Below are 14,100 nucleotides of genomic sequence, written 5' to 3'. Positions count from 1 at the left end.
AAGATAGAGTCTCATGTAACCACATTACCCTCATCTGACATGACCTCAAATACAAATAACGTATTATTCTTCACTTATAAAACCAGAGCATACCTTTGGATCTGGATGGATCGCTATGTTGATATAACTTTTGAGTAACTTTTTGTATGTACAAATGTCATTTTTTTCTCTAAGTAGTAATCAGCAGCCATTTAAGATCTCCTCTGTCACAACAAAAATTTTTTTGTATCAAGAAGCAATAGTAAGAGTATATAGCCCATTAGTGTTCAGAAGAAAAATATTAGCCACTTCACATCTGTCTAATATTTGCTCAAAGTTTTGTTTATTTGGCCTGAATTAAAGTATCTAAATCAAGGACTTATAATTAAGCTAAGTCTCTATTGTTGTGTATTTGCAGTTACTAATTAGTTATGACTAGGATTTCAGCCTCTAACAACACGGTCCACCAAGCTGAAACAGACCTGTCTTTCCCCACTTGCTTAAAGGGGAATAATGACCATTTGCAGGGTGGAGTTGAGGCTGGAGTTTTACCATCTTCACAGATACAGGAGACACGGCCTTGGTCCCATGAGAAATGGAGAGCTGGAAGTAAGACCCCCACCAACCCAGGGAAACCACAAGGAAGCTTTTTGTCTTTCTAGGGCTCTGCATGGTGGTGGTCAGAGGGGGAGGGTTTCCTGTGAGAAATCAAACCCCAGACCTGTACAATGTGAGATCCAAATTTATACTATTCTCAAGTGTGGTTTTCCCAAGCCAAGAAATTTAACATAAAAATTGTGCAACTCCTGGAGCTCTAGCAGAAGCAAATGCAAAAGCATTGCGCAGGACCATTTCCAGAACCCAGGGCACAGAGCACTCCTGCAGGGAAAGGGAGAAAACCTGATAAGCTCGCTGTACTTGGAGCGAGGGGGAGAAGAGACACCCAAGTAAACAGGCAATGCCTGTGTGGCCAGCTCTCACAGAGGTCAACACAGAATGCCATGGGACCACAAAGGGGAGCTAAGAAATTAAGGAAAAGTCCAAGGAAATGTAAATCTTTATTTTCATAGCACTGCTAATCTAGAAATTCAAAACACAAGTTGCACTGGTCCCTCTGCTTTCACCCAGTGAAGGATTGATCCCGCGTGAGTATTTTCTGGGGCTTTGGACCATCTGGTTTTTAATGTCTCAAGCAATGGGGTTTCTTCCACCACTTCCTTTGGAAAGTCTTTTGTTGTTGTTGTTGGGGGGGGGGGAGTTTAAATGTTAAAGGGGCTTGGTAGTTGTTTTTAAAAGTCTTTCTCTTTCTTGTTTGCTCTTTGTTAAATCTTTTCAGGAATACAAATTCCCCTTTTTCCCTTGCGACATGAATATGCTATCATCTGATCTCTTCCAAATATATACCTAGTTACCCCACCTGAATATTTTTTTGAAAGGGTGTTCATTTAACAAACCCTCTGACCTTGACCATGTCACTTTCACCTTCAGAATGCTCCTTAGGTGGTGTTCACAACCACATTTTGTTCACGGGGTATGATCCTTTCAGACATACATACCATCTACCAACAGACACTTGGCTGTGATCACTGTTTCTTATCAGTCCTTCTTCAGTCTCTGATTACTTTTCCCAAACTATTTCTTACAGAATATTTTATATTGCTATTTAACAAATCTGAGTTTTATTGGGGGGTCCTGTATCCCCAATGCCAAGCACCGTGCCTGACACAGAACAGCTGTCCAATAAATCTTCATTGCATGATAATTGATAATAATTTGTTGCCTGTGACGTGGATGGAACTAGAGGGTATCATGCTAAGCAAAATAAGTTAGAGAAAGGCAAATACCATATGATTTCATTCAGATGTGGAATTTAAGAAACAAAACAATCATAGAGGGAAAAAAAGAGAGGCAAACCAACAATCAGACCCTTAACCACAGAACAAACTGATGGTTGTCAGAGGGGAGGTGCATCAGGGGGACGGGTGAAATTGATGAGGGGGAAAAAGAAGTGTACTTGGTGTGATGGAGTCATTGTATCACTGTGTTGTGTACCTGAACAAATACTACACTGCATGCTAACTAATATAAATAAAAACTTTTAAAAAAAAACTTGTTGCACTAATAGTTAGTGGCTGAATTACTCATATAGAAGTTAGGCTTTTTTCTCTTTTCCTGTTTTGTTTTGTTTCATTTTCTTCACTGCTCTTTCTCCGTTCATTTATTAGAATTCTAAATGATTATTTCACAATAACTTTAAATTAATGCTGGGCTCTCAAGAAATATTAATTAAACAACTAGGCTCAAAACTCACATATTTTCAAGTGTCTAGACATGCATATCTACATGTCTGGGGGTTACTGTCTCTTACGGTTACACCTTAAGCAACATGTAGAGAGATTATATTCTGTTATGGATATGAACGACCTTCACCTTGACCTGCCTATTCAAGCTAGGTTTCCGGGAAGAACTAAGATATAAGGTAATTTCTAAAAGAAAACACAGGCTGACCAGGGAAGTGAAATGAGGTTATCTGGGATATGAGACAGCTTAACAGGCAATGTGAAATCAGGAGCAGGACGTAAACAGTAGGCTGAGAAAAGGAGCTTGCTTAATTGAAGGAAAGGGTGTGGAGCAGAGAAGGGAAACAAAGGACTTCATGTAAGCCTTGGCTGGTACTAGGAGTGAACAAACTGAATCCCGACTGCGGCCTTCCTCTCTTCTAAACCCTCCCAGGACTCTTCCACGCCCATTGAATCAAAGCAGTGGCTTGAGAGATAATCTTTAAACACCTTCCCCAAGCATCTGTCTAATCTCTGATACTTAACCTTGATTTCACCAGCCTGTAAGCTGCATATGCAACTTTTCCATATCCGAGCCTATTTTTAAACACGAAGCTCGTCATTTCCTTACTAGTTACATTAAACCCTGTGTTTTGTCCTTGCAGATGTCAGCTTTTAAAAACCATGGTTACGATCCTGTGCTCTTTAGTCCTGCTCTACCTGTGGTCTTTAATGAATGAGTGGGAGCAAAGGAGAATGTCATTTCCTGGGAAATGTCTTGCTTGAGATGACTAGCCTACCACAGGGAAATGGTAACTCAAGTTGTATCTGTTGCTCACAGTAGATGATCTATCTTTAATGGTACAAGAGATTGATGATATGAGAGCTTTTCATCACTCAATGTATTATATTTCACAAATTTATTTATTTGAGACTATGCTCCCTGGAACAGTAAGGTTAGATTTTAATGAGGTTTGGGAGATCAGCCATACTTCAATGTACATGATAGTATACTGGTTAGTATAATCATTCTTTCGGGATTTTGCAGTAATTGGTGTTATTAGGGAAAGAATCATCGTGGGGGGGGGGGATAGTTTCTCTTAACTAATAACCCCCTCTACCTGAAGACAGTATTGTTTAGGGATTACTTATAGACTTCTTATGAGGAGGGAACTTGCTGAAATATCATTTAAGGGAATGCCACGAAATACAAGGTTTGATCCCTGCCCTCAAGGAGTTTGTAAATATAATAAGGATATAAAGATCCAACGATTTGTTTGCTAGATAAATGACATGCAAAGTAATAGAAAATAGAGTAATGCAAAGTAATAGAAAGATTTCTAGAAGTAATAAAGTAATAGAAGATTTCTAGAATAGTGGATAACAGCATAAAAAAATGCCACAAAGCCGTATGTGGTTAGTTTTCCAAATGTATGGTGCTACAGAGGTTAAGAGAAACACGAGTCACTTTACACTGCGATGAGCAGAAGAGGCTTTATGGGGAGATGGGATTTGATCCGAGCCTGAAAAGTCAGGACAATCCATTAGAAACAGAACTAAAAGAAAAACATTCCATACAGACAGAAGTATATGCACAAAAATGCGAGGCAAGAAAAGTAAGGTATGTCTCAGGGAAAATGAAGGGTAAGCCAGCTTGTTGAAACTGGAGAGTTGGTGCAGTGGAGCAGGGAATGGGCTATAATGTAAGGCTTCAGTGAGTCATGGAAAACCTCTGGAAGCCAGAGTAAGGGGTACAGGGTTTGTCCTTTGAGAGGTGGAGAGCCATTCAATGTGTTGTAGCAAAAGGAGATAGAACTTGCAAAACTTCTGATTTCAGTTTTTCTTGAAAATATTTTTCCCCATTAAATGAAAAATTAATCAGTCTATAAAAAGGTTTTAAATTCTTTTATATATGCTGTCTCCTAGCATCAGCTGAGATGTTCATGATAAAAATGTTAACACCAGAATGGTAGAGGACACATCATAATACTGTATTTAGTACGATACCGTAACACTACATTGTGTTAAGTATTATATTATTCTACACTTACTAAAAATACTATGTTGTGCCCAATAAATACATAGAATCCTCAAGGGAATTTTGTTTCTTTCTTTCTTTCTTTCCTTTTTTTTTTAAAAAAAGATTTATTTATTTATTTTAGGGAGGGAGGAGCAGAAGGAGAGGGAGAGAGAAACTCAAACAGACTCCCCACTGAGCATGGAGCCCCACATGGGGCTGGATCTCAGGACCCTGAGATCAGACCTGGGCAGAAACCAAGGGTCAGATGTTTAACCAACTGTGCCACCCAGGAGCCCCAAGGGCATTTTATTTCTAATGGAAGAACCACAAAGGTTCTACCTAAGTGAGTTTAGAGAAAATACTATATTTATGCCAAAAATATGCAATGGTGTAATAAATATACAGAATCAGTAAAGAGCGTTTTCATTATTCCTGATGGGTGAATATAAAGGTTCTACAAGGCCATGGATAGGGAAAATATGGACAAGGTGTAGAGTAACACTATTGGACTTTGGAATTCAAGAGTGTGATTTAGATAGGTTGATATATTGACAGATCTACCTATATATGGTTAGTTTTGTGTTTCTATATTAGTATTCATAGAGATACTTTTTTGATTAAATTACAGCATATTTGAGGATAGAGGCTATTTATTCATCATCTTAGCATCTACTCTATATCTTGTGGCTAATGAAATTGAGATTATATTGGAAAATATTGTAGATTTGATTGTGGACTGAGTGGATGAAAAAATGAAAATATCAACCAAAAGTTTTGTCCATATGCTATTTGAGTAAATTTTTGCCCTTTAATTACTTTATTAATTCAATGTACTGGATTAGGACAGGGCACCTAGTACTATGCAGGTGGTGAGGGATGGAGATGAACCGCAGCGCAGGAGTAAAGAATGGTTAAGAACCGAGTCTGTCTGGATTAAAGATCTGAGCAGTGGGAATGGGAATGAAAAGGTAAATGTAAGTCACGTCATGGAAGGAACTTGGGCCTGGCCAGTGACCTTGGACTTGATTCCCAAGGCAGTGAAGACCTATAAAGGTTACTGAGCAGGAGATTACTCTAACCATGTTATGTTTTAGGAAAATCAACCTGTTAGCAGTGTGTAGAACAGATCATCAGGTCAGCTGGTGAGACAGACATACACAAAGGCGGGGGGGAGAACACAGGGGAGCTCTGATAAGGACCCAGGTGAGGAATGGCTGAAGGCTGAGCGGGGAGCTGGGGATGGATGGATGATGCTTCACAGGCAGAATCGGTAGCAATGGGCAACTGACTGGCTCAGGGGAGTGGGGATCAAGGAAGGAATGAAGGGTGGTTTTAAGTTTTATTTTTTAAAACCTGCATGACTATAAATGCTGTTAACAGAAATAGAGACGAAAGGAGGAAGAGCAGTATTAGTAAGGCAGATGCTGCTTTTGATCTTAGATACAAGTTTGACATGATGGCCAAAAGTCACTTGAAACATGAGGCCAAAGCTCAGAGGAGAGGTCAGATGTGAAGAGGAGATTTGATTGGTATGTTACCCTTTCTGGTGTCTTTTGTACCTGTGTGTCAGTAACTGCTCACTTGATAGCTAAGGACGGGTTTCCTTTCTGTGGGGAGGCAGTGTAGCTATTGGCTAAGAGTCAGAAGGCCTACAGGCAAGTCCTAATTCCGCTACTTAGTTTCCTTACCTATAAAATAGAGATAGTAATAATACCTAGACCATAAAATATTTATACTTATTAAGTGAGATAATACATAGGAAATTATCTGGCACATACTAATTGATAACCATTATTGTTAACCATTATTGTTTCGATGAACTAGCTACTCAGTGAAGACATTTTACTTTGCTCTAAAGGTTTAGATATTAGTCTAGATGTTTTACTTTGCCTACTTCTTCAATCCCACTCTAATCTCTCTCTGAGTGGCTACCTGTGGCCCTCCTTTCTGGTTCTTTCTGGCTCTGGTTCTCTTGGGGTCTTTGCCCCTGTTCCCTGTGTCTAGAGGGTGCTTCCGTTGGCCTTTTTGCTTTTACCAGTTTTATCCAAGTTTCAGTTTAAATGTCACCTCTTCCTCGACCACAGACTATAAAACAATTACTCCTTTCACATCTTCCCCTCATCTTCGTAGCACTTAACTACAATCGGTAATTATCTTATTAGAGACAGTCTTTTTTTTTTTTTAATGCCTAAACCCTCAACAGCTAGAACAGAACCTGGTAGGTAATGGGCTTTCAATAAATATTTGTTGAATCTATTAACTGAATGCATTATAAAACGAATGTATAATGAGAGAACAAAGTACAAATAGCAAAAAGCTCCACTATTAAAGAAATGTTGGATAAATAGAAAAGTAATTTGAAATGATCAGCAAGCATCAGGAAATGAGGCAATCTAAAAACGGCGTGGAGATACTTATTTATAAATATTACATATAACAGGAAAACAAGATGGCAAAAGCCAGAGGAGACAGTTTCAAGAAGAAAGAGGTGGCCAGCAAAACAAAACTTCTGGAGGTGAATTTGAGGACAGAAACTAATGACTGGGACCATACCAGTTCTCTGAGGAGGCCGTTTTAGCTCAGGGGTCAGGGAGAAGGGAGACGAACCATGAGAGACAATGGAGCCCGGAAACAAACAGGGTTTGGGGGGAGGGGGATGCAGTAACAAGGTGACGGGCATTAAGGAGGGCACATGATGTGATGAGCACTGGGTGTTCTACCCAACTCAGGAAACACTGAATGCTACATCAAAAATTAAAGGTGTTCTATACAACGGCTAGCTGAATATAATAAAAAAAATAATAAAAATTTTTTTAAAAAAAGGAATACAGTCCAATTGCCAAAGGTTAATGAGTAAGCAGGTAAGGAAACAATGGCTCCCCCATGCATCGTCATGCTTTTAAAGAGAAGCAGAGGGAGGCTGTACCTCCTTGCACCAGGATCAGGAATATGGAAAGAGGCCCAGACAAGAAGCCAAGAAGTTTAGGGTCTGGTTCCAAAGAGAGCTCAAAATGCCACTATGCAACTGAATTTCCTTATTTGTCTGTGAGAAAAACCGCCTGCCCCATCTCAACTCTTGTAATAAGAAACAAAGGGGCCAACAGAGACCTAGCTGTAAGGAGTGGCTATTTCTTGGCAGAAATTCTAATGGAGTTCTAATAAAGAGGGGGAAATCCACAGAAGATGTCTTATCTGAAATAAAATCAAAGTAAAATTTTAAGTTAGACTGGATCTTTTCCCACTTTCTTAAAGGCTTGCATTTATTCAACGTGTAGCCCTCGCCGAGGCCAGATATGAAGAGTGCTTATATTTATCACTGACATTTTGTTGAACTTGTCCATTCTTATTAATCATTGCTTTAAAGTAAGCAGCTGGGTCCTCTTAGGAAGCTGATATTCCCAGCTGACCTATCTGCAAAATAGTGGAGCCTTGATGATCTCTCGACACAGTCTGGCTCTGCGGGTGCGTGTGTTCATGTGGGTCTGGGGGGGGGGGGGGTGTGTGTGTGTGTGTGTGTGTGTGTGTGTGTGTGTTTCTTTTTGTGTGTGTGTGTGTGTGTGTGTGTGTGTGTGTGTGTGTTTCTTTTTCTGGGACCTAAAGAAGCAAATACATTTTTGTGAAGCTCCGACAAACTTTATCATATTCTATCCCCTGAAATCATGGAGGAATTAGAAACGAAAGCGGCCTCGATCTGTTTATATTTTACTTGGGAAGTGAGTCCTATCTGTAGGATGACAACTCCGCTTGAAAAGGCCGATACAAAGGTGATGAGAAGCTCGATCTTGAAAGAACTCTCGAGATTGCTTGGTGTGAAAAGATCAAGTACTCAGTTACTGCTTCTCCCTCTCCCTCTGCCCCTCCCCTCTGAGGCACTTGTGCTCTCTCTCCCAACCCCTCTCTCATTCTCTCTCAAATAAATAAAATCTTTAAAAAAAAAAAAATCTTTTATTTCCCCTCGGCTGCTTTGGGAACTTCACGATTGCATTCCTACTTATTTAGTACTCACTTGGAAATTGAACATGCGTTTCCTAACAAAGATGGCACTTCCCAGGATTTCTCTCTTCTCTCCTCTGGAACATTTAGCATGCATTCACTCCCTCCTCCTCCCTCTTGCCCCAGCTGAACTTCTCAATTTTTAGCTAAATTTGGTTTTACTTCTTTTTTAAATTAAAAGAAAAGGCTCGTTTAAACCTAATCTGTAGTTAACACTGCAGACCTATTTCACCTGCGTCTCTGTCCGCTCTTGTTCCTTCCATCGCCACTTCCCCTGTGCTCACTTTTTTCTGGCTAAAGTACCGAGAGAGAAGGGAGTTGGGGGAAATAGGAGGGAAAGAGGAACCACGAGAGACTGTGGACTCTGAGAAACAAACTGAGGGTTTTGGAGGGGTGGGGATGGGGGAATGGGGGAGCCTGGTGGTGGGCATTGTGGAGGGCACGTATTGCATGGAGCACTGGGTGTGGCGCATAAACAATGAATCTTGGAGCACTGAAAAAAAAAAATTAATTAAATTAAAAAATAAATAAAGTATCGAATAAGCGGCAGAACTGGGATTCAAATATATGTCTGCCTCCAAAGTCCTTGCTCTCTAGCACCACAAATTAACTGGCCACAGGTATAGAGAAAGGCATTCTGTGTGTGCAGGGGAGCCGGGGAGCCGGAAGAGAAGCCGCAGATGGAGAGGAAGAGGGCAAGGAGAGGACGGTCTGAGAGGCATCACAGTAGCGCTGACACGATCCCCGGGAAGACAGTGTTCCTGTATCAAGAAAGCCAATACAACACACTCAGGAGATGTGAAAAGGGTGTATATAGAAGGATATAAAGAGACACAAGGGATCAAGAGTGCCCAAGTAGGGAGAAGGGAGAGAAGTCCCATAGGCGTCAAATTTCAGACGGGCCTGGCACTGCTGGAGGCAGCGTTCTCCCTGGCACCCTGACTCCCTTTCAGAAGACACCCCTCACCCACTGGTCTCCCTTTGGTCGAAGCAGAGGAACCTCAGGATATTAGAAGCCATGCCTCTGTACAAGAAAGATACACACATACAAGTAGCAAGAAAGGCTCTTCCTTCACAGATTGTGCTCATGCAACAAGAGGAAATGCTTCTTTCCTTTCTCATCTTTCATGGTTTCCTCATTCCTCTAAGACTGACAGAAATTCAAGCCCTTGAAGGGAAGAGTGACAGGCAAGTCCAGCTTGTCCCATATGATCGAGAACCACTGAATGTAACCCTAGTTTTATCAACATAAGAAAGCTTTTGTTTTGTCCACAAAAATAAACGCATATGGAGCATGGGTATGGGTTTCCATCATTCCAGAGATACAGTTAAAAAGGTGATAAACCAAAAGCTATTTATTGCATTCCTGTGCACAGTTTTTCAACCTCACCACTACTGATATGTGGGGTCAGATAATCCTCTGTTGTGGGGGGGGGGGGGCTGTCCTGTGTCCTATACGATGTTCAACAGCACCCTGGCCTCTACCCACCAAACATTTGTAACATACACACAGGTGTGGCGACCAAAGAAAAATGCCTCCAAACACTAAATCGTTAAATGATTTGGCCTGAAGGCCAAAATTTCTGATGGTTGAAAACCACCCACTTTTATACCAAGTTGTAAAAATGGGTTAGGCTATCTCTCTACCAATAGACCTATGTTTTTCGCACATACACAGGTATTTTGGGTCTTAATATGTGTCAAACAATCTCTGGGAATGAATTCATTTGCAATGCCAATGACAGAGAAAAGCTACATGACAGGCACAATTCCAAAGCTCCATGCCATGTTATGCAACAGGCAACATAAACAGCATTCAAATCACATTTATATTCAGCAAAGATAAAAATATGAACAATTAGATGTGTGCCAGGACCCTCATTTATAAACAGTTCCCTTATTTTCTAGAGTTTCAGATAACCCTCTTGGCAGAGTTCAGAACTGAAACCACCGCAAATTTAACTCTAATCTAGTTATCTACTTGGGAAAAAAATGTTTATAATACTGTATATAAGGTACTGGGTCACCACACTTAATAACTTCACAATTCGGTACCAGAGTTTAAAAAAAAAAAAAAAAAAAAAGATGCCTGCCAGCAGGCTACCTGAACAAACAATGTTAAATGCTGAATGTATGTGGTTCTGTGAAAGTCAACTGGCATCTTTCCACTACATTCCAAAGAAGGTATGAGAAAAATTCTTTCGTGAAACCAGGACCAACCACTGATATTAACAAAGACACTGCGGAGGCCCCTGTAATCTTGATAGTAACCCGGTAATACAAATGATGATGATTCAGTAGGGAAAAAAGCTAAAATGTATTTTGAGGGGGGTTGCGATCACTCTCTGATTAAGTCAGCATTCGTGTCCACTTGCTGGAGACTGCTTCAAATTTAAGGAATGGAATGCTGTTCTTTTTTACATGTAATAGTAGTTTTCATCGAAAAAGAAATTTACAGCTGCATTTTACTTTACATTCCATTTCTGACACAGACACTTTGAATGAATTCATTTAAAATATATTTGAATGACCAAAGGATAAAAATATCCTTTGTTTCTGGCTCAGAATAATTCAGTCTGTCATCATGGGGGGAAAAAAATGAATTAACACTTAAAAAATAGGTTAATGGAATTAGAAATTTGTCCTCCTGTTTCATGTTGCCCTGTCTTCCAGTCTACTTGGCAGAAGAGTTTCAGATGCAATTCCCCTGAAAGCTGGAGATTTAAGAGGCTAACGGGCAGTTACTACTACTCTTGTTACGAGGCTGATTCTATTCAGTCTATCTCTTTAAAAAGGCTTATTGTTGTTGCTGCACAATTTCCTGACTTTAAAGTGGGGGGGGAGAAATCAAGTGACACGGTCACCAGAAGAGCATGCTAGGCTGATTTCTGCAGCCATTCCCCAAGAACTGCTGTCCTCTTTTAAGATTCAAAAATCAGGGGCACCTGGGCACCTGGGTGGCTCAGTGGGTTAAAGCCTCTGCCTTTGGCTCAGGTCATAATCCTAAGGTCCTGGGATCAAGCCCCACATCGGGCTCTCTGCTCCGCAGGTAGCCTGCCTCCCCCTCTCTCTGCCTGCCTCTCTGCCTACTTGTGATTTCTGTCTGTCAAATAAATAAATAAATATCTTTTTTTTAAAAGATTCAAAAATCATACAAAACTGTTCTTCCATATTTCTAGTGAAAAAACGAGCACCAACTTTGGAAATTTGGGTGAAGCCAAATGAACTCAGGACTGTTACAAAACTGTATGACACACTTTGATCAACATACAAGTCATGCCAACACAAATATGCCACAGTAATGTCACTGTGAGAGCAAACCTGAGTGGGCCAGGCAAAGAGGCGCCAAGACATTAAAGATGTCAAAGCGTTAGTGTATCTGAAGAAAAGCCAGACGCCTTTCCCCAGAAATGGCACGCTTTCCTCTCTTCTGCACATATGCATAAATCCCCTACGCACAGAGAAGTCTTACAAACATACTCTTATTCTTTGGCGAAGCTACTTAAAAATTAATGAACAAGAAATTAAAGAGAAACGACCGTTATCAAGTTTGAAGACCCTCCCTGAAAAACAATCACAAGGAAAACATTCACACTCCCAGAGAATTCAACATGTTTCCAGGGATATTTCATAATATGATTTTTTAAACAATGTTCCCTTCTTATTACTGAGACTTCAACACTGAAGGTTTATTTACATTCAAAAATACTTATTTATTAGAATAAGAGCTTTAGTTTCTCAGAAAAAGAACTCTGTGACTTAAAGTAACACATTGAATACTTAGATTTTCCTTCAAACACATTTGTATGCTTCATCTTCCAACGAAGAGGTTTGGTTTTCGACTATATAGAATGGACAGAAAATTGTCGTAGTATTAATTCATTCTTGGAATTTCACCAGTCAGACCTCAGAGATATGTAGCTCTTTACAAAGAACTGGAAAAATACCAACAGTTTCTGAATGTGTTCTCTGCTCTTTCACTTTCCTCCCCCTCCTCTCAAAGCTATATTTGTCTCTCAGGGAAGTGGAAGCAGCTCCCTCCATGCTTACCCTGAATGAGAGATCCTTCTCTAAAGAAAGAAAAGTGACTTCCTAGTTTGGGATATTTTGTTAAACAAAACCTCAACAGTATTTGTCTGAGAGACAACTTGAGGACTTCCACTAAGAAAAATCCCCTCCGGGGGTGCCTGGGTGGCTCAGTGGGTTAAACCTCTGCCTTCAGCTCATGTCGTGATCTCAGGGTCTTGAGATCGAGCCCTGCATCGGGCTCTCTGCTCAGCAGGGAGCCTGCTTCCTCCTCTCTCTCTGCCTGCCTCTCTGCCTACTTGTGATATCTGTCAAATAAATAAATAAAGTCTTTAAAAAAAAAAAAAAAGAGAGAGAGAGAGAAAGAAAGAAAAATCCCCTCTGTAGTGACTGGCTCAGCCTCGACAGACTTGAACTGTGCAGGTGTTGAAGCGGCTCTCACGGACACTAGGGAAGAAAGAAGGAGACATTCCACAGCTGCCTACCCCAGCCTCCTTCCCAGGGGCATGGGAGCAGGCTCTATCAAAGCTCAATCACTTTGTACGGCAACTGGGATCCCAGGCAGGGGCAAGGAATCCCAGAGCAGCTTAGATTTCTTCCAGAACCTCAGCAAGAAGTAAGACCACTTAAAGAGTAACCAGTTATTTCCAACAATTATGTGGCCTCAGGCCAAAAAAAAAAAAAAAAAAAGGGATGAAGTAGAACATCTGTGGTGAGGGAAATAAAAGATGTATCATATTTTTAAGATTTTAAGCTACTTAAAGGAGGTCTTCCTTGGACCTTTGTTTGGAAGAGGACTATGAATATTCGGTCTTTATTCCTCACCAATAGTTTTTTGGAGGGTGGGGGGATGGTCAAGCTGAAGAAACACAGAACTTAAAGAACAGTCAGTCCAACAACTGTAATATAACCCATCCGCTGCAGGGTTTTAAAGGAATAAAAGATGTATGAGAGTAATATGTTCAAAGGTCCTACTTTCTTCCATTTTACCTCACTATACATTCTCACAAGCTCTTCTGAACATTTTTAAAACTAAAATAAATGGGCTAACCATAGGGTGTAACTAAAACCAAGCAGTCAGAAAATATTCTTCCCGACTCGAAGATAACTAATGCTATGGCAGATGCCATTTCCCTAGGACCAATCAGAAAGGAAGGAGCTATAAACATACAGCTCCTTTAAAATAACACAAAGGTACAGATTACTATTCCCCACAAAATTATGCTTTTACACTAATCATCTTCGAGGGTAGTGAAAAACAATATGTAGATGCATATTTCAGTAGTTTCTGTAGTGCCTGAATTTATAATACCATTACATTCATTAATTCTTATTGATTGGAAAACCATTCTTATACTTTCATATATGCCCTTGCAAGAATTTACCAGATACAATAATGAAAACAATAACGGTGATGTGAGAATTTTCGTGGGCTTGTCATGATTCAAGCACTGTGCTGAGAGCTTATTCCCTCCATCATGATATTATCCCCATTTTAGTGATGGAAAAAAAGAAGAATTTTATAGACGAAGATAAAGAATGATAGGCCAAAGAAAAGAAAACTTTTAAGGTCATTGCGCTGGTACATGGGACAGCCAGAATTTAAATTTTTTGACTCCAAAATCCTTGTGCTTTTTATTACTATCTCTACTGACTTCATTGAAAATTGTATCGTATCTGTATGTTAATTTGGAACATTCTGAGTATTTTTTAAATCAGTTTTAAAGGTTTATACTACGTTGTCCAATCATTCTATTCAGGGCGCCTGGGTGGCTCAGTCAGGTAAGTGTCTGCCCATGGCTC

General features: G+C 40.2%; 1 protein-coding gene across 4 annotated transcripts in view; it reads right to left on the bottom strand.

The window, feature by feature from the left end:
* Positions 1-14,100, bottom strand: part of SKAP2 (src kinase associated phosphoprotein 2) — a 170,715-nt gene that overhangs the window by 38,850 nt on the left and 117,765 nt on the right. The gene's annotated exons all lie outside the window — the stretch shown is intronic.

Source organism: Mustela nigripes, chromosome 4 (genome assembly GCF_022355385.1).
Source record: "Mustela nigripes isolate SB6536 chromosome 4, MUSNIG.SB6536, whole genome shotgun sequence".
Classification (NCBI taxonomy): Eukaryota; Metazoa; Chordata; class Mammalia; order Carnivora; family Mustelidae; genus Mustela; species Mustela nigripes.
The sequence above is the reverse complement of the archived record's forward strand: the minus strand, read 5'-3'. Positions and strand labels throughout refer to the sequence as shown.